A 21,886-nucleotide genomic window follows, 5' to 3' on the forward strand; every position below is an offset into this window, starting at 1 on the left:
CTAAGGGACCAATCGCCTTTACCAGGGACCACATTGAGTAACTGATTGTCATATTGTGTCATATTGCCCGGGCTGCTAAGCCAGACAAGGGGCCTATCCCGGGCACATCTGGCTGCTAGGCTTTGTGAGGGCCTATCCAGAAGTAAGAGGGCATTGCAGGGCTGGGACTGCGGCTTATAGTTCACCCAAACATGACGGTTCTGCTGGCCGGAGAACCTGTTGTGGTTGGAGGTAGAAGGGAAGCTGTCGCCACTAAGGGACCAATTACCTTTACCAGGGACCACAGTGAGTAACTGAAGCAAGTACCGCAGCAGTATTCTCACTGAATGGGCTCGGTGGAGAATTGGGAAACTTCAGGCGGTGATCAAATTTGGGACCCAACCAGCAGAGCAGCCTTGTGTGCCAAGCTAGGGACCGAGCCAATCAGCAGGGGTGAAGCTTGAAGGTATCTGAAGTGCCAAGCTAGGGACCCAGCAGGGAAGCGTAGGTGACGCTTGAGGGAGATACCACCGCAAAGACCTTGAGGAGCTCACAGGATTCAGAGTCAGTGAATCAGAGAGTCTAGAGAGAGACCGGGAGCTCAAGGGCCTGAAGAACTACAAGGAGAAGTGGTAGTACAGTTGAAAGAACTGTTACTTAGAGTTAGGAACTGTTTAAGTACTGTTACCATAGGAGACAGCAAGCCTGCACGTGCAGAAGTGGCACCTTGCTGGGGCCTTTCCCTGTACGGCTGTCATCCTGTTGAAGTCACAGCATCTGCCATTTGAAATTGCAACTACTTAAGGGTGTCCTGGCCCTAACCTTCTTCCCCTTACAAAATATAAAAGGACTGTCAAAGAAATAAAACCTCTTTACATCCATGATGTGTCTGGCGCCCAATTACTTTTACCACCTTTGCACCCACTATGCCTCACAACCCACCACACATTGAAAATTCTGCTACATGAACAATTAACTGCATTACTTGCTGTGTTTTTTATAGCTACCTGAAGTTCAGCTTTAGGTTTACATGTAGGTGGGGCCTGTTTTATTCTCAGAATGGCCTGAATTCTTCATGGTCTGGTTTTAGTAAGGTGGCCAGTCATACATGTATGCCACCTCTCCTATTCCACCTCACCCCCCAGCTACTGTATTGACTGAGATTTGTGGCATGTACACTGAAGTCACTGTTATGATCATGGGACCAGCACATCCTGCTAGAAGTAGTCATTGGGAAATGGGTAGAGTGCATCACAGTGTTGGGTGCACATGATCATCATCAAATGAAGCTCAGCTGTTATTAAAGGACCTAGCTTGTGTCCAGAAAACGTTCCCCACCCCATTACACCAACACCAGCCTAAATTGTTTGCAAAACACAAAATGGATCCATGGATTCATCTTGAGTTGATTGTAACTGGATAGAACTGAATGCTTTTTGCACAGTTCTCTGTAAATTATAGTATAAATTATAGTTCATAAAAATCCAAGGATGTCAACAGTTTTTGGAGAGATGCAAAATAACACCAAAGGCACTGGTGCTGTACAGATCCAAGGGAGTGGACCCGTGAAAGGGGACCCGGTCCTTGAAGGTCTGGCATGACAAGTCCCACCGTGATGGGTGAAGGCTGGATCTGTCTGTAATAATTTCCAGCAGTCCTGCGGCAGGGATCAGGTAAGTCAGAAAGACAAGGAATGTATATATATGATTCGCTTGATCTTTCTGGTGTGAGTATGCAATGCCTTGCCTGTGTTTTGCCACTAGAGGGTGTAAAAGCTACATACCTGGCTTCCAGCATTCCATGCTTCCCCTGAGATGTGCTCAAGTGTCAGCAAAGGCTTCCTGCGGCAGCATTGCTATTTCTCCTGCTCTGTCAGCCATCAGTAGGGGTTTGTGGGGACCATCCACCGTCAGAGAGGTCAGGTTCTCCCCTGCTGAAGATCCCCTGCCCCCAGCCCCCCCCCCCTTGATCTGCGCTCACTACAGGGCCAGCTGTAGTGAGGGATCCTTTAAAAAAAAAAGTCTACGGGGGTGTGGCTTAAACGCTGCTGGCATGCACATGGAGCACAAGGCTCACTGCTCAAAAGCTTTATACTCTGGGAGTGTCTGGTTGGCTGACGGAGGGACACAAGGGCATGTAAGCTGTATGGGTGTGTGGATACAGGCATTTCCAAGGGGCAGGTTTACTCAGCATTGAGACTGAGCATTTATAGCAGCATAATATGTAAATTGCTAGACTAAAGCTTGGCAGTAGATGCATTTTGTTTAGTACCTCTGCTTTTCTTTTGCTTAGGACTATGTCTGCCCATAGGAGGGGTAATTCATCAGGGGGGAGTGCAAAGTCGCTGCAGTCAGAGCCTGAGGCTCCTAGTTGCACGCCCACACTTCCATCCTCCCCTGAAAGACCTGGAGCATCTGGCGAATGTGAGCCATCTTGTCTCACAGACACGGCGGCTACCCCCAACATGTCAGCTTCTGCATTCGTCACTAAGGACGATTTAGCTTTGGCTCTGGCTGGTTAGGAGGGAAAAATAGCCAATTTGCTCGCGTCATCCTCCCAGGAGGTGAGAAAACGCGGCAGGTTCCCTTCTCCTGCCCTTGACCTTCCCATTTTGGATTAACAATGGGCAGATGATAGTAGGGTACCTTTGAGGGAAGGAGGTTCAGGTGACTCCTCTTCTGAGGATTCAGCATCTGAAGAACCTTTCTCAACTTCGCAATCTCAGAAATTGCTAATTCAGTCCCTTACGGACTTGGTCCACTCTGGATATAAGTTGGCTCCTGCAGAGGTGGATGAGGTTTCCTTCTCCTCTTTGGGTTTGCTAAAACCCCCACAGGGTTCTCATGCTTTCCCTATGCACCCATTACTGGAGCAACTGATTTATGCTGATTGGGATCACCCATATAAGCAGTTTTCTCCCCCTAAGAAATTTCTTTACCCTATGGAGAAAAAGTTCTCAAAGAGATGGGATTTGTCAGCAGTGGATGCTGCTATCTCCTCTGCGAACAGGAGTTTAACTTGTCCAGTGGACAATGTACAAGTATTTAGAGATCCAGCTGATAAAAAGTTGGAATCTCTACTAAAAGCCTCATTTGCTGTAGCTGGTGCGGTGGTACAGCCTGCAGTAGCAGCAATAGGCATCTGTCAATTCCTTTGGTATGAACTCAAGCAGGTTATTAAAAAAGTTCCTGCTCAAGCTGATGAGGCCCAAAGTTTAGCTAAGCTACCTAGGGCCCTATACTTTGCAGTGGACGCTATCAAAGATTCCATCCATCAGGCGTCTCGCCTTGCACTTATGTTGATACATATGAGCAGGACTCTGTGGCTTAAAAATTGGTCAGCCGAGTTACCATGCAAGAAGCTCTTGGCTGGGTTTCCCTTTCATGGAGAAAGGTTGTTTGGGGAAGATTTGGATAAGTATATCCAAAAGATTTCTAGGGGTAAGAGTACCCTTCTGCCGGTTAAGAAAAAGAATAGATGGCCTTCTTTCAAGACATCCCCTCCTATGCCTGGGGCAACAGCCTCCAGACAGTATCGACGGCCTCCACCGTCAACGGCAAAGGGTAAGCCTCATAACCAGACACAGGGCTACAAAAAGCCCTGGGGTCAGAAGTCCACAAAACAGAATCCCAAGGCTTCCTTGTGAAGGGGTGTCCCCCGCTCGATCGAGTGAGGGGAAGACTGCGGTGGTTTTCAGAAACTTGGCAAGAGGAAATCCAAGACAAGTGGGTCCTCTCTGTAGTAGCTCTAGGCTACAAACTAGAGTACCAAGAGTTTCCACTGTTGCGTTTTCAAAAATCAAACGTTCCCAAGGACCCAGTAAAGAAAAAGTCCTTATTTCTGGCACTGGACCGATTACTGTGTTAGGGAGTGATAATAGAGGTTCCCTCAGAAGAGAGGGACATGGGGTTTTATTCAAATCTCTTTATGGTACCAAAAGCAAATGGAGATGTCAGACCCATTCTAGATCTCAGGAATCTGAATCACTTTCTAAACATCCGCTCCTTTCGAATGGAGTCAATTCGGTCCGTTGTTTCCACCCTACGAGGAGGAGAGGTTCTAGAATCCATAGTTATCAAGGATGCGTATCTACATGTGCCAATATTTCCCGCTCACCAGAAGTTTCTGTGGTTTGCGGTAGAGCAGCACCACTTTCAGTGGCCTTGCCTTTCGAGTTAGCCACCGCTCCCCGACTGTTTACAAAAGTGTTAGCCCCAGTACTAGCAAGACTAAGGGGCCAGGGTATAGCAGTAATAGCATACCTAGATGACCTGCTAGTGGTAGATCAGTCAATAGCAGGGATAAATCAAGGGTGTCCAGAACAGTCAGTTATCTGAGACACCTGGGTTGGATTCTCAATCTAGAGAAATCATCCTTACAGCTGGGAAGAAGGCTGCAGTATTTGGGCCTGGTCATAGACACAACCCAGGAAAGGGTGTTCTTGTCTCAGGCAAAGGTCATTACTCTAAAAGAGAGCTGGTCCAGGCGGTCAAGGCAAAGAAGGGTCCTTCCATTTGCCTTTGCATGAGACTACTAGGGAAGATGGTAGCTTCCTTTGCAGCGGTTCCCTATGCCCAGTTTCATTCAGGACTGTTGCAACACAGCATTCTGTCTGCCTGGAACAAACAGATCCAAGCCTTGGATTATCCAATGAATCTGGCTCCAAAGGTACGCCAGAGTCTCAACTGGTGCTTGATAACTAGGAATTTACAGAAGAGGAAATTCTTCATTCTAGTTTCCTGGAAAGTAGTAACAATGGATGCCAGCCTATGGGGCTGGGGAGCAGTTCTAGAAGAGACCACTGTTCAAAGGAAGTGGTCAGAGTCCGAGAAGACCTTGCCCATCAATATCCTAGAGATTTGGGCAGTACGTCTGGCTCTAATAGCCTGGACATCCAGGTTGCAGAATTCTCCTGTCAGGATACAATCCGACAATGCCACAGTAGTGGCCTATCTGCAGTTTACATTCCAGGAGTAGAAAATTGGCAGGCAGATTTTCTGAGCCGTAAACAGGTGTTGCCGGGAGAATGGTCTCTACACCCCGATGTCTGTTTGGCCATATGCCAAAGATGGGGTACGCCTGGATGCCTATTGGCGTCCAGGTTCAACAAGAAGTTGGACAACTTTGTGGCGAGAACAAGGGATCCACTTGCATTTGGAGCAGATGCGTTAGTGATCCCGTGGAATCAGTTTTCACTGATTTATGCATTCCCTCCAGTTCAGCTGCTACCACTTCTGCTTTACAGGATGAGGGAAGAAGGGAAGCCGGTAATCCTAGTGGCCCCGGCATGGCCCAGAAGACCCTGGTATGCAGGGATCGTGAGAATGGCAGTAGGGGAGTCTTTGACTCTTCCAAATCATCCGGACCTGCTGTCGCAGGGACCGGTATTCCAGCCTGCCTTACAAACGCTAAATTTAATGGTGTGGCTATTGAAACCCACATTGTAAAAAATTGGGGCTTTCAGGTTCAGTAGTAACCACCCTGATTAATGCCAGAAAGCCGGCCTCCAGGACCATTTATTACAGGGTCTGAAAGGCCTACGTTACTTGGTGTGAAACCAAGGGTTGGCATCCTCGTAAGTATGTCATAGGAAGAATTCTGCCCTTTTTACAATTAGGAGTAGAAATGAAGCTGGCCTTGAGTACAATCAAGGGTCGGATTTCGGCCTTGACAGTGTTTTTCCAAAGGCCAGTGCTTCGCACTCTTTAGTCCAGGCATTCATACAAGGGGTAACTCGGATAACTCTGCCAGTTAGAATACCCTTGTGCCCATGGAATTTGAATCTGGTTTTGTTGGTGTTGCAAAGACAACCCTTTGAACCTATACGGAATATTCCTTTGATCCTTTTGACAAGGAAATTGGTATTCCTAGTTGCGATAACCTCTGCAAGAAGAATATCAGAATTGGCTGCTTTCTCCTCTAAAGAGCCATACTTAATCATTCACAAGGATAAGGTTGTTCTGCATCCGCACCCAACCTTTTTGCCAAAGGTAGTGTCTGGTTTTCATCTGAATCAAGATGTTTCGTTACCTTCCTTTTTCCCAGAACCTCGTTCTGCAGAGAAAAATTATTACATTCTCTCGATGTAGTGAGAGCATTTAAAGCCTATCTGAAAGCGACTGCTCAGATACGGAAAACTGATGTTTTGTTTGTGTTGCCAGAAGGCCCTAGAAAGGGTCAGGCAGCATCGAAATCTACTGTTGCTAAGTGTATTCCTCAGGTGATTAGTCAGGCTTATGGCCTGAAAAGAAGGATTCCTCCCTTTAACTCTACTAGGGCAGTCAGTGCTTCATGGGTAGTGCATCACCAAGCCTCTGTGGCTCAGGTTTGCAAGGCCGCTACTTGGTCATCAGTACATACATTTATGAGATTCTATCAAATGGATGTAAGATGGCAGGAGGACACCGCCTTCGGGCGCAGTGTGCTGCAGGCAGCAGTGTAGGTCCTGACGCCTGACGGCGGCTCTTTGCTTTGTGTCTCCCTCCCCTCAGGTGGCATTGCTTTGGGACATCCCATGTAGTTATTACTATGGTGCTCTGTGTCCCGTGATGTACGATAAAGAAAATAGGATTTTTATAACAGCTTACCTGTAAAATCCTTTTCTTGGAGTACATCACGGGACACAGAGGTCCCTCCCCTCTTTTTGGGATATGTGTATATATTGCTTTGCTACAAAAACTGAGATACTCCCGGTATGGGAGGGGTTATATAGGGTGGGGCACTTCCTGTTTCCTTTTTGGTTATACCAGTGTCCATTCACCTAAAGGTGGCCTATAAGCCATATAGTTATTACTATGGTACTCTGTGTCCCGTGATGTACTCCAAGAAAAGGATTTTACAGGTAAGCTGTTATAAAAATCCTATTATTCTGCTAGTATGTATCACTGCTGTCAGGGCTTCCATCCTCACCCAGTCTTCCTTCCAGGTTCACGGTCTTCAGCAGTTTGAATGGCTGAGCTGCGGTGATGCCACTCTTGCACAGGAGTCATGGCCCCAGAGCTCTAAATGGACAGCACCATCCATTTTTGTGTGTGTGTGCACCGGTGACATCACCAGCTGCTTCTAAAGTAAAAATCTTCTAAACAGTGCACGTTTAGGAGATATTTACTGTACTTATAGGTAAGTTTTATTATAGGCTTACCTGTAGGTATAAATCAAAAGAAGAATTTACTACCAATTTATGTGGCCCCACCCATATGGTAACATGGAGGAGAGCTATCCTTTTACAGCCCATATGTGAAAATAAACACTGGACTGGAGTCTTAAGCCTGGTATACTTGCCCCCCCCCCCCCACAACACACTGATCAGCCATTGGCTGCGAGCGCTAATCAGATGCTGGTTTTCCAGCATTAGAGTAATTCATAAAGGGGAAAGTTTTATTTTCTGGGCTGTTTTACATTGATCTCAGAATGCCTTATAAATCTATAAGACCCTTTTCACACTGGGGTCGTGCCGTCGTTTTAACTGCGCTTTTCGGCCCATAGCGGAGCGCTTTTAACCCCTGCTAGCGGCCGAACAAATACGCCCGTGTTGTGGCGCTTCGGCAGTGCTGCCCATTCATTTTAATTAGGCATATACACCACTCCCAAACCACTCCAAAGATGCTGCTTGTGGGAATTTTTTTCACATGCCTCAAGCGCACCGCCCCAGTGCGAAAGCACTCGGGCTTTCACACTGGGAGGCATGAGCGGCGCTTTTCATGTGCATTACAGGTGCTATTTTTAGCGCTAAAACGTCTGAAAAGTGCCTACAGTGTGGAAGGGATTCCAGTTTTACAGCGCTTTCAAAACGCTTTATAGGCGATTTCAAAGTGCTGCCCATTCATTCAAGTGGGCAGGGCATTTTGGGAGCGCTAAATACAGAGCTCCCAACCCGCCCCAAAGATACTGCTTGCAGGACTTTTCGGAACGTCCCACAAGCACATTGCCCGAGTGTGAAAAGTCACATTGGAGTGAATGGGAGGCAGTTTTTAGGAGCTTAGCAGAGGCTATTTCCAGAGCTAAAGCGCCTGAAAAAAGTAGAATATGCTGAATTTTTCCTGCACTGGACTGTACTGGAATGCAGTAAAATGCACTGGACCCAAGTAGAGTGAAAGGAAAAGAAGAAAAAAAGCATCTGGAATGCATCCGGACACATCAAAATGTGTTAAAAACACACATGCATAAACTCATCCAGAACACATCTGGATTGCGTTTTTGTGGTGTGAACCACCCCGAAGACAAAAATATATTTTTTCTTTTATTTTGGTGCATAAAAACATATATAATGGAAACATTTATTTTAAAAACAGATAATCCTTTGACTGAGATTTTTTTTTTGTGTCTGTGAGATTATCAGATGCGACACAGTAAGTAGAAGTTTATGGGTACAAGGACTGTGGTATGTTTGCATACTTTTCCTTTAAGAGTCTCCCACTGGCCATGCCCATTGTTTGCCATGGTGTGCTATGCGTGCCACAGGTCAGCATCTCCCTGGTAGGGGGCCCAGGGGCACATGATGTTGTCAAGGTGTGTGGCACCCTGGTGCTTGGGCAGAGCTGCTAACAAATTTAGTCTGCCAGGTAGTATTTAGAGCAGGGGTAGGCAACCTGGGGCCCTTCAGCTGTTGTGGAACTACATTTCTCAGGAGGCCTTGCAAGGCTGGCAGTTACAATTACTCCCAGAGGCATGATGGGACTTTGTTCTGCAACAGCTGGAGGGCCTCAGGTTGCCTACCCCTGTGTTAGAGGATCCACTGTTTTTTCTCCCTAAATCTGGTGGCACTATTGCTGGTGACATTGGATTGACAAGAGCCTAGCGGAATCAGACTGTGAGTGGATGGATTGTCTCAGCAAATTGGCAGGGGTCTCTTTAGACCCTTGACCTGCTGAGAGAGTCTATTTATTTGGGCGGAGTCAGGTGATCGCTGTTCTGTGACACCTGGATGGCTGTTTGGATGGACGTGTGTTGAAATGCCCTGGGTTGCTAGGCCAGAAGCCTGAGGCCTATACCGGGAGTACGTGGTTGCTAGGCTGTCTGAGGCCTATCCAGGAGTGGGAGAGGCAGTGCAGGGTTGGGACTTCAGGCTTAGGAGTCCGACCAAGTTGCAGAGGTTCAGGGGAAAGGATCATTCCAGTTGCCAGCAGAAATCACAGATCAAGGCCAGAGGTAAAGGGAAAGCAGTCACCACTAAGGAACCATCCTTCCTGTTATCAGAGGCCAGTTTATGGAAGTCTGAAAGAAGTACCAGAGCAGCCTTTTTCACTAGCCGGGGACAGTGAAGAAGTGGGAAAGCTTTAGCAAGTACCAAGCCAGGGAACCAGCAGGTTAGCGGGGGTGACGCTTGAGGAGTATACAGCTGGTTAGCTGTGGAAAAGCTCAGAGGATCCAGTGATGAATGGGATCTTGAAGTCTAGTGAGAGACTGGGAGCTCAGTGAGTGAAGATCTACAGTGGGACACTGTGAGATGTTGTGAAGGAATGTGATGTAAATAATAATAATAATAGTAATCTGAAAATGTCTATTTTCTTATGTGCATACATATTTTTCTCCTTACTCATTATATAAGTATACAGGTTTGCTCTGTTCCTATATTTTCTCAAGATGGCAGGTACCCCCTGCATCCCACACATCAGAAGAACGCGGAACTGAAGATAAAACCAAGGACAGCCAGACCTCGTTATGAAGATTCTCCATTTTCTTTTTCTATCTTAACCAATGAGATGCACCTATTAGACTAACATAGCAATGACGTATTTGTGTGTATAAAACATTAGCACCGCCTTGAATAAATTAGAAGTGTAAGAAGTAACGGAGCTGAGCGTGTCTCAGAGTGTTTACTTTTATATGCATGCATATCCACACTTTTCAATTAGAGACAGTAGCAGATAACCTTGGGCTCAATTGGAGCTCTTAATCATTTCCTTAACAGCTGGTGCCGAAACCCGGGACCTCAGGCTACAGTCGAAGCTATACCGCGACAAGCATTCGGGCGTTAATTGATTGATAAGAGTGGGGTTTGCGCAGCCCTAACAGTACCGGTAAGTTTGATTTATATTCTTACCACTGTACGACTTTCTTATCTTTCGGTTGACGGCTGGATTCTGTCGGTATGCTGAGACTGTCTTAGAGGCAGGTATTTCCTCGCCTGAGGTTGTTTTAACGAACCTGTCAATGGGTTTCTGCTGACTGTATTTGTTCACTGTCTGCCATTCTTTGGGCTACGAAACTCAGCAGTCAAAAAGTGCTACATGTGTGTTCTCATCTCCAGATGAGCTGTCGGCCTCTGGAATGAGATGGGTTATTGTGGCAGTCGGTTATGGGACGGGTTACTCTGGGTTCGTCGAATCTTTGAGGGTTATCTCAGCTGCTGGCGTTGCAGTCTGAAAGCATTACAGATGTATCACCCCCAGATGTGCTGTCGGCCTCTGGGAGTAACTGTAATGACGGCCTTTAACTGGGTTTAAGGGGAGTTGTCTGCCCCTGGGGTTATCTTAGCCTGCTGAAATTTTGCAGTTCGAAGAGTGGCAGGTGTAATGTCCTGTCGTGAGTGTATTTGTGGTTTACTGTTTGCTATACACGAGAGGGGTTGGGGACTGGTTAAGGTCGGAGGGGGGGCTGCCCGGGGGATCTGTTGGGTCGCGGGCCGTTGCTCCTCACTACCCCTGACGTGTTTGTTCTTGTTCTGAGATTAACCGTACATTACAGGGTTATAGCAAACAGTAGAAGCTAGGAGCGCAGTTTTATGTACTCCCACCCAAGGAATTTGATAAGAACACTGAGAAAAAATATTAACCCCTTGGTTGTACGTATTCTCCTCTCAAGCCGTTAGCCGAGAAACAGAGAGAGAGAAAAGAATGTGATAGTGAAGAGGAGATAAGATGTTGAAATAGTTAACAAAGTTGAAAGAAGTGGCGAAAGTTATGTTGCTGAAAAAACGGAGAAAAATCCTGTGTGATAAAGAAAATTGGATAAAGGAAGTTAAGAAAGATGGCGATTGTATTATGTATGTGTATCACAGAGCTGATGATATGTTGGAACTTGAAACAAAGAAGGGGAGGGACAGCACTGCCCTCCGTCTAACAACCACTCCTTTCTCACCACCCAAGCACAACCCACTGTGACAACTCAGCCCGGCGGCCATCTTAGTGCACCCATGCCTTCACTTTCTACCCAGTCCAGTGCACTTCCTGTCGGCGGCCATCTTGGTACACCCAGTAAGCTTAAACAGCCTGTACCCAGCCCTCCCTGTTTTAAACCAAGATGGTTCATACCACACACCTGTCTTCCCCAATACGGGAGCATCACATTCCCAGGCCGGATATGTTAATGATGAAGAAGCATCTGAGTGGGAAGCCCAACAGCAGGCAGCAAAGCCACCCACTGATTTAACCCCCAATCCGGCTCCAGACTCTCAGTTCCGAGAGGATCTCAAACACATGCTGGCAACCGTAAGGAACAGTGCCTCTTGCCAGCCCCCACCCCAACAATAGTCTCGGTTACGAGAAGGGGCACCAGTGATGTATGTCGCTTTTACTCCATCACAAGCAGCGGCCTTAGTGACAAGTCTGCCTGACCCAGAGAAGCAGCCAATTCCCTTCTACCACAGGATAGCGCAAATACAAGAAACTTACTCAGCTGCCTGGAGAGACTTGATCAGCCTATGCCAAATCAAAGCAGGATATGTCTTTTGGCCAGTCATGCAGCCGGCCTTCAATGATGCCTGCCTGACAAGTGCCACTTCCTACACCTCAGGCGTGGAGTTCTGTGCACAACTCCACGACTGGGCAAAGGAGAAGTTGACGGATCAGACCACCACAATCCAAGATATTACCCAAGATAAAGGGGAGTCTGTGAAGAAGTATCATGCTAGACTCATAAAGGCACACACACACATGTTATCAACTGCTTTTGTTTCAGGGCTCAGAGAGGATATCAGAAAAGGCCTGATGGTGGCCCGCCCTGAATACCATTCAATGAAAACGTCTGATTTATTGTTGGTGACCAGAGGTATAGAAAATCAAAAAGGTAAAAAACCAACGCCCCTCATGGTAACCCATGATGAAGATCCCGCCTACACTAGTCCACCACCACTGCCCAATACCAGGGAAAGGATCACCTGTTACAACAGAAAAGAATACAGAGCCCCAAGATGTCCCAGACGAAAAACCTACCACTTTCCTCATTGACAGGGGTGCAGCCAAAAGTGTGTTGAGGGCGGTGAACCTGCCTAATAATTCTTTCCTTTCCACTATTGATGTTTCCTGCGTAGGAATGGATGGGGTGCCCCGCTCCAGTCCTCTTCCTGATTTGCTTGCCAGATTTGTGGTGTCCTCTACATGTCCCTTGAATCTACTAGGAGCTGATGTGTTGTCCAGACTACAGGCCTCAATCAGGACACGCCTGAAGGGGGATGAAGTTACATACTCCCCTATCTTTAGAAGACTAATCTGCTTTGTGTTCTCTGCCTCTCCTGATGACACTTAATGAAGCAAAAACTTCAAGTTCAATACTGCAGGAAGTACTTGACAGAATCCCTGCGTGCCTATGGTCCACAGGACCGGAAGACAACGGTCACTTAAAGGTGCCACCAGTTTCAGTCAAGCTAAAAGAGGGCGCTTCATTGCCCCGGAAACCACAATAACCCCAAGAAGAGAATCCTAAAAAGAGAACCAGGTACCTACTGTGGATGCCTTTGACTGCAAAATACCTCACAGAGGTAGACCTTACAAACGTTTTCTTCAGTGTCCACCCTCACCCCTCCTGCTGGTACCTTTTTGCATTCATCCACGGAAAGAAACGGCAACATACCTAAACAGTTGTGCCACAAGGGGCACAGAACTTTCCAAGCCAGTTTGCAAAAGCTATGGCTATCATCCTTGACACATGACAAGAGGAACAACCAGAAGTGATTCTCTTCCAACATGTTGATGACCTTCTCCTTTGTGCAGCTGACTTACCCCCTGTTGAAGTCACCTCAGAAAGCCTGTTGTGCTATCTTGCCAACCAGGGCTGCAGAGCCTCAAAGCCCAAAATGCAGTGGTGCTCAACACCTGTCATTTTCCTTGGACTAATTTCCTAGTGCAGAGCATGGATTACAGAAGCCTTCCTACTGATGCTCTGCAATCAGACCCCTTCCAGATGTCTCCTGAAGAAATATCTAAAGTTTGAAGCCTTTAAGTGCGCCACCCCCGGCGCTAGGGCTCCAAGCCTACGGCAAAACGCTCAAGTTCTTTGTATCCGAACGTCTGGGACATGCTGCAGGTGTACTCACCCAATCACACGGCATCAGCCTACGCCCCATAGGATATTATTCCTGTCGGCTGGATGCGGTAGCAAGAGGAGGCCTATTGTGTCTGCGAGCTGGATTTTCTACATAAGCCTTGCTTGACAAAACTTTGAACTTGGTCCTTGGACACTGCCTCGTTGTGCTTGCCCCCCATGACGTTGTTGCCATATTCAACCAAGATCCAGCCGAAACACTTGTCCACTACCAGACACTTGAGACTCCTGTGTTCCCTCCTACTGGACAGCATTACTCTATTAAGTTGTCAAACACTGAACCCTACCACCCTTCTTCCACTTCTCGAGGGGGGAAAGGAGGAGGAGTAGAGTCTTGACTTGTCACCCCATGACCACACAGGACACGCGGTCACCACTGAAAACACTGTTCTACAAGCTGAAGCCTTACCACCGGTGATGTCTACACAGGAGGCAGAGCTGTAAGCACTTACTACAGCATGTAAATGGGCAGAGGGAAAAAGAGCCAACATTCATATGGACTCAAGATATGCTTTCAGCATTGCCAATGATAATGGTGTTATCTAGGACAGAGGATTCCTGATGGCTGCAGGAACACCTGTGAAAACTTGATTGATGCCTTGCTTCTCACAACCCAAGTGACTATTATGAGTAAAAGCACACGACAAACTGAACTCAAAGGAAGCTCGAGGCAATCATCTAGCCAATTCAGCTGCCAAACAGACAGCTGGTGGTCCATGGGAAGTGGACAGCAGGGTGGTAGAAGAAGACCACCCTGTGCTTACCTTACAGACTTTCCCAGTGGACAGAGTTTATCTAAAAGAACTACAGGAAACAACAAGTCCGGATAAGAAGGAAAGCTGGAAACGGAGAGGAGCAACTCTCAGAAATTGACTATTCGAGTGCAACAAGAAGCCTTGTCCACCCAGGAGTATGTACCCAGCTGTGGTGCAATGGGCACATGGAGCTGCCCACTTGACAAAGACTTTTATGAACTCTCTTATCAACAAGTGTTGCACCGAGAGTTACTCCACTGACCGACAACTTCTGCAGATCATGCATTATCTGCACCAAATGTAACCCAGGATGCACAGAAGAAGCACAGAAGAAGCACAAAAGAAGCACCTGGCAAAAGCCCTATACCCCATTCCAGAGGATGCAAATTGATCATTCTCAAGTGCCAAGAAGTGGCAGATTCGAATACGCCCTAGTGGAAGTGGTCATGACTGCCAGGACCACAGCTAAGGAACTACTGAGTGAGATAGTATGTAGATTTGGGGTCCCAGAGGTGATATTGAGAGATCAGGGCCCAGCCTTAAAAGCAACCCTTACTAAAGAGATTTGGGCAGCACTGGGGGTTCAGTTGACACTACACATCCCATACCACCCTCAAAGTAGCGGGAAGGTAGAAAGGATGAATGGGACATTAAAAACAGGATGTTAAAGATGGCCCAAGAGACTAACATGAGTTGGCCAGACAGTTAGCCCATTGCCCTGTTCAGTGTCAGACACACCCCCAGGGGAAACATGCCCTATCCCCTTATGAAATTTTGTTTTGTTCAGCTCCCAGACTTGGTTGTTACTTTCCACAACAGTTACAGTTGCAGTCTGATGTGTTGACTAATTATGTAACCACATTATCACGAGAATTAACCTGAATGCATGTCCAGGTGTTTTCTTCCCTTCCAGATCCTGAATTAGATACAGGAACACACCAACTACTGTCTGGAGATACTTGAGCCAAGTTATGATGGTCCATTCCAAGTTTTGCTGACCACAGCCACCTCAGTCAAGTTGGCCAGGAAGAACACCTGAATGCACGCTTATCACTGGAGGAGAGCGTGTTTTCGGGTGCTGCATATCCTTTTTCTGTTTGATCCAGGGGGGGGGCCCAGGGGGTGGCCATCACAAAAATGATAACATAATTACGTTTTGGTGTAACTCTTCAGGTACACATGTGACCACCTTTACCTTAGATTACTGTGACATAGTACCTTGTCCGTTTGACCCTTCATGGTGATGCCATTGGTACAGTGATATCCCTGACGGTAAGGACATATATGTATGCCACACAGACAGTTACTGGGGACAGAGTTGTGGTTTCTGTGGGGGCGGGCGACCACAGAGTGCATTAGACAAAAAAGATGAAAATAGAAAGCCCCCATATCCTAACCAAAGATACCCCTGATACATACACTGACCCAGCACACAGTCAGAGGAGGAAGCGAGCAGCTCTCTCCGGAAGCTTTGACCCTCATGTATACATAGATGCCATAGGGGTCCCAAGGGGGGTACCTGATGAATTTAAAGCCAGGGACCAGGTAAAAGCTGGTTTTGAGTCTCTGATCCCCATAAAAACTGTCAGCAAGAATGTAGATTGGATTAACTACATGTCATTGTTATGCAATAGAGTTTGTCGATCAACATACCTGTCTCCATGTGTTCATCTCTAGAGACCAGCTGACCCTCACCTGACTGCTTTTGTAACCTCTCCTCTAAGCATGGCCCCACCCCAGGCCCTATCAGGGAACCCTATATTAACCTGTGCACCGCAAGCCAGCAGTGCTGATCAACCATTGTGTGTTAGCCTCTATGTGTACTTGCTGTGTTTCCTACATCTGATTCCTGTTACCAACTTCGGCCTGTTCCCGACCATCCCTGTTTGCCTGTGACCCTGATGTTCCAGCCTGCTGCCTCCTTCCTCTTCTCCTGTAGTCTACGGTGAGTGTGAGCTGTGAGACCCTGGGGGCCGCGACCTGGAGCCAGACTGCAGCGCAGTCCATTCTTACCATTAAAGGCTCTGGTGAACACCTGCTGGCTCTTAGACTCCGCGCCCTGGGGAATCTATGCTCTAGCTCCCAGTAGGATCTGTGTCAGTGATCCAATAGACCTGCTTCCCGAACCTCCCAGGGTTCAATCCGCAGCAGTCACCCGTAGGGTCCACTACCTTGCGGTGCACTCCTGATCCCAACGCATCTGTCACCCAGCCTCTAGGTGACCTGACACTACACATATTATAACCAACAGAGATTTGTAAATTACTCTAAAGATGCCCTCCAGGGAATTGCTGACCAGTTAGCCCCCACTTCCTACATGACATTCCAGGACCTGATGGCCTTAGACATGGTGCTATCTGGGAAAGGAGGTGTTTTGTAAAATCATAGGAAAAAACGGGAACCTGTTGTACATACATTCCTGATAATACTGGCCCAAATGGTAAGGTTACTTTAGCTATAAAGAAATTAGAAGATCTGTCACTGGAGTTGAAGAAGAACTCAGGTATCACAGACCCATGGGATCAATACTTTAGCTGGATGAGTGGGTGGCAGAAGGTGCTCGCCCAGATACGGGTAAGGGTATTAATAATCCTGGTTCTTTTAGCCCTGATTGTATGCTGTATTCTACCTTTCGTAAAAAGTTAATGAGCAAGGCTGTAGACAATAGCACACCTACATTTCTCCACCAAGAAGAAGAGGACCTCCTTATGATGGAAGATGACAAACCCTTCACTCCTCTACAGTCACTCCCTGTCCATAATCTCACAATCCTATAGGGTTTTAGGGATAGATAGCGCCTGACTGCACCTCTCCAGCTGTATCCAGGAGGGAAGTGAACAGTTGCTGCCCAATTCTATATACAGCCTAAAAGAGTTGCTGAGGAGAAGGGCCAGGCCAAAGTGGGACCTTTAGTATTAGGGACAGAAAAGAGAAATTAGTCATTTTAGGGGGGGTTGTGAAGGAATGTGATGTAAATAATAATAATAATAGTAATCTGAAAATGTCTATTTTCCTATGTGCATACATATTTTTCTCCTTACTCATTATATAAGTATACAGGTTTGCTCTGTTCCTATATTTTCTCAAGATGGCGGGTACCCCCTGCATCCCACACATCAGAAGAACGCGGAACTGAAGATAAAACCAAGGACAGCCAGACCTCGTTATGAAGATTCTCCATTTTCTTTTTCTATCTTAACCAATGAGATGTACCTATTAGACTAACATAGCAATGACGTATTTGTGTGTATAAAACATTAGCACCGCCTTGAATAAATTAGAAGTGTAAGAAGTAACGGAGCTGAGCGTGTCTCAGAGTGTTTACTTTTATATGCATGCATATCCACACTTTTCAATTAGAGACAGTAGCAGATAACCTTGGGCGCGATTGGAGCTCTTAATCATTTCCTTAACAATGTAAGAAAAGATATATACCAAGTTACTGTGAGTTACATGTAAGGATCACTATTGACTGTTGCAAGTTCTGTTGCCATAGGAGACAGCAGTTCCACAAATACAGTGATGGTATCCGGCTGGAAGGCCCTTAACCTGTATAGCTGTCTGCCTATTTTGTCTCGGAGTCTGCCAATTACCATTGCATCTGCCTAAGGGTGTCCTGGCCCTAACCCTTTCTCCTCCAGTTCTTGTTACGAGACAATAAATCTCTTCTGTTCGCATACAAAAAGTGACTGGCGCCCAAATCATGCCATCTTGCATTACACCCACGATGCCTAGTAACCTACTCTACAAGGAAGGATGTCAGCTCTCCCTGATTCTGGAGGTCACCATTAGGCCTTTGGAGGTCAGGGCCAGGGCTAAATTTGGCGCCCAACGTGGGGCAATGGTGTTATTCTTGTGGTGGTCATCCCCAACAACCGGCTACAGCTACATCGGGATTTCGTCTTGCTCTGTGGGAAGGGGGCAAGTAATATCTTTATTCTTGCATTACACCCACGATGCCTAGTAACCAACTCTACAAGGAAGGATGTCAGCTCTCCCTGATTCTGGAGGTCACCATTAGGCCTTTGGAGGTCAGGGCCAGGGCTAAATTTGGCGCCCAACGTGGGGCAATGGCGTTATTCTTGTGGTGGTCATCCCTAACAACCGGCTACAGCTACATCGGGATTTCGTCTTGCTCTGTGGGAAGGTGGCAAGTAACATCTTTATTCTGCATAGACTGTGTTATTATTCACTCCAACAATGTGGGGAAGAACCAACGTGTCTCATTGCTCATGGGAGAGTGTCAGCCTAGTCTTTTGTCACTTTACGCCAGTGCTGCAAGGGTTAAAACAAACTCCATTAACGTTTTGGCACGCCGCAGGAAAGGAGGTGGGCGCTGAAGTTCTCAGAGAACAGGTGAATCAATCTGTTGGCAGGGGGAGGAGCTGTCGCTCTGCAGAGGACGAAAGGGAAGTAATACCACATGCAACGCCATCACCCACTTTGGAGATACAGTGCGATTGTTGTATGGAGCAGTTTGGAGCATCCATGTTGGATTGGACAATGCGTGTTCCAGGTGTCAGCCTTGGTCTGAGCGGATTGAAGGGCCTCCTAGCGGATACCGGAGTGAGATTCAGACCTAAAGGTAGTCTTACACTGTACTTTACAGGTGGCTATGAAGCTATCGGGCTGATCTGTGGGAAATGTTCTGGCCTGGCTACGAATTGGCAGCCTTGGATCATCTGTGGACACTGCGGGGAACCCCTACTTGAGGTAGTCTCACCAGCCAACCTCCGCAGAGACTACAGGCAGATTGAGACAAGAATGTGCCATTCCCGCTGAGGAGAGCCTTGAGATTCCTCCTGCCATCACCCGGCTTATCAGAGAAGCTGCTCCTCTCATCCCTACGGCTGCTCCAGGGTCAAATGCTCCAGTTATATCCTGGGGTCGTGGTTGGGCCTGCCTGAGTTGCTGATGGAACCTCAGAGGGAGAAGACACCAGAGCATGGTAAGCCTGAAATAGGTGAAAGTAGTGTACCAGTGAAGCTGTACTGTAAAGTCAGTGGACAGCAAGGGAGATTAAGTTGAACTGCAAACAGTTGTTAGCTTTAAGCATAATTTACTCCCGGCCGATGAGTGCTCCACTATTTACGATTCAGATATTCCATCTGACCGAATTTCTGAGTTGTTTTCAGATATATTGTCATGGCCTGATAGGTGGACTGACAGTGATGAGGAACAGCCTTGTGATACGGAGGAGTCCTCCCTGCCCAGGCCTCAAATCCAAAGATTGAACTGTCCATCGGTACTATATCTTGTTTGTACTTGACCCGCTCATTCGAAGAGGAGAGGTGGGCTCATTGGCTTTCAAAACCTAAAGCAGTGAAATTAAAATCGAAACTGTTTGTGTCAATCAAGCTACTGTGCAAACCTGACATGGTTGCTGGGCATAGAGTTCTGCGTGCACCAGACGCACGGGTCCTCCCAAGATGTGAGGACCCAAAATCTCTGCCCAGGCTGTCCAAGTTGCAACAAGAGGTTTTTAGGAAGGTGGCTGAAGAATATGGCTACCTGTACCCCTACATACCCGCTCATCTGGAAGAGGAGATACAAGCGAAATGAGTAGGGATGAGCTCGATGTTCGACTCAAACATTGAGTGTTCGCCCGTTCACCCGTTTGCTGAACAGCAAATATTATGGTGCATTCGCGGAAAATACGAGCGCCGCGGAACACCCCATAATGTACTGCGAGACCGCAGTGCATTGATGTCTGATGATTGGCCAAAGCATGCACCTGACCTGCATGCTTTGGCCAATCTTAGCCCGCTCTGCTGCGAGAGCCATAATTGGCAAAAGGCAGGGTGTCTTTGGCCAATCATGGCTCAGGGGGACTAAGTCCACGCCCCACACTATATAAGGCTGCTTACATAGCAACCGTGTATAGTGTGTGACTGTGGAAGGAGATTGAGCTAGATTAGGCAGGCAGGTTAGTTAGTGTCAGTGTATTTAATATATATATACAGTCTAATATATATACCCAGCCACCGTGGCTGGATCCTGGAAGGACGCTATATTTCCCCTCTGTTTGGACTGTGGTCCCTTTAAGGGAACACAAAGGGTTAACTCACCTGTCAGAGGAAGTGGGTTTACAACAAGACAGGAAGTTGTAGGTGGGTGTGGAGGAGTGTAGAGGAGACTGGATGGTAGATGGTGGTTTTGTGTACAGCAATAAAAGTGAACGGCAGTGTCCTGCCTGGAAGCTTCCTGGCAGGGGAATTTACTTGCGACAAAAACCAAGGGCTGTTTAACTGCTATAGCAGTTCTGGACTCTGGAAGTCGGTGAGACTGAAATCTCTTTATTTTGTTTTTGTTGCTGTGAGGCTATTTAAGTTTAATAAACCTCCTTTTAACTGAAAAGCCCATGTCCTGCGATCTAGCTGGTTCCTCGAACTTTTAAACTGGTGGAGAATTCGGGCAGAGTAACAGGCATTTTTCTTGCTGTTTTGGCATTGGACTTAAACTGACATTTAAAGGGACAGTACATTGGATTTATGCCCTGGGTTAAAGCTGCACAACCCCTGAAAGCTGAAGCAATGGAGGAGCTAATTAAACAGATGTCCCTGGCTAATATGCAAGCGCAGACTCACCATGAGGAAGCTCTACAGCTCTTAGCAACCCAGCTGGAGTTACAACAAACTCACCACAAAGAGGCGCTAGCTCTGTAGCAAGAAATTACTCGGCTGTTGGTGGCCCAGTTGGCAGCCCAGCAAGTGGTTATGCAGGCTCAGGTGACTGCCTTAAAAGAAGCAGTGCAGCAGCTTTCCCAGGGCCACTGGCAACCAGGTGACCATGAGGGCAAGCCATTTTCTGCAGAAATTGTCCCTGAGTGATGATGTAGAGGCATTTCTTGCTACATTTGAGAGGATGGCAGAGAGAGAAGGGTGGCCCCAGGACCAGTGGGCTGGCCTAATTGCTCCTTTCCTCACCGGAGATCCTCAAAAAGCCTACTTTGACCTGCCATCGGATGACGCTAAAGTTTATCAAAAACTAAAGGCAGAAATACTGGCTCATCTGGGGGTGACTACAGCCGTACGGGCCCAACAAGTGCACCAATGGAAGTATCATACACATCGGCCACCCCGGTCTCAAATGCATGACATGGTGCAACTGGTAAAAGAATGGCTGCAGCCCGAAGTGTTGTCTGGTCCCCAAATCGTGGAGCGGGTCGTGCTGGACTGATACCTTAGGTCACTGCCAGATGACCTTCAACGGTGGGTCAGCCATGGAGACCCCAAAACAGTGAACCTCCTTGTCGAGATGGAAGAACAATATACAGTGGTGGAGGATCTGCTTGGCCCTACCAAGGGCCCAGTCTGCCATGGCCTATTCGATCGACTGAAGCCCTTTGAAAGGACACCCCACGTAGCCCTGGAACCAACACCCCGGAAGGCCAAGAGGCACTCCTGATACCTCCTCAGCGTTCTGTTCCTGTTCAGAGTGGAGGGGATGTACAATGTTGGCGGTGTCATTCCTGGGGCCATACCAAGGCACACTGCCCACTGCAAGAAGAGCCCATGGAATGCGGGGTTCTTCGGAGGGGGTATTTTTATGCCCTAAAAGTATGCACCACACACCTCGACCTTGGTGAGGGGAAATTTGAGTGTGAAGTCCAAGTGAACCACCTCCCTGCTCGGGCTTTGTTGGACTCCAGAAGAATGGTAACCCTGATTCATCCTAGAGTAATTGGGAAGATCGGTCCGGTAAGCAAAACTTTACAGATTGTGTGCATTCATGGGGACACTAGAGAGTACCCTCTCATCTCGGTGTCCATCTCCACAGCATGTGGCATTGGTACTCAAGAGGTGGGGGATGGTAAACAAATTGGTACACGATGTAATAATAGGACGACACTGTCCATTATTTTCAAAACTGTGGGGACAAGTAGAACTACC

This window comes from Aquarana catesbeiana, linkage group LG01 (assembly GCF_042186555.1).
Source record: "Aquarana catesbeiana isolate 2022-GZ linkage group LG01, ASM4218655v1, whole genome shotgun sequence".
Taxonomy (NCBI): Eukaryota; Metazoa; Chordata; class Amphibia; order Anura; family Ranidae; genus Aquarana; species Aquarana catesbeiana.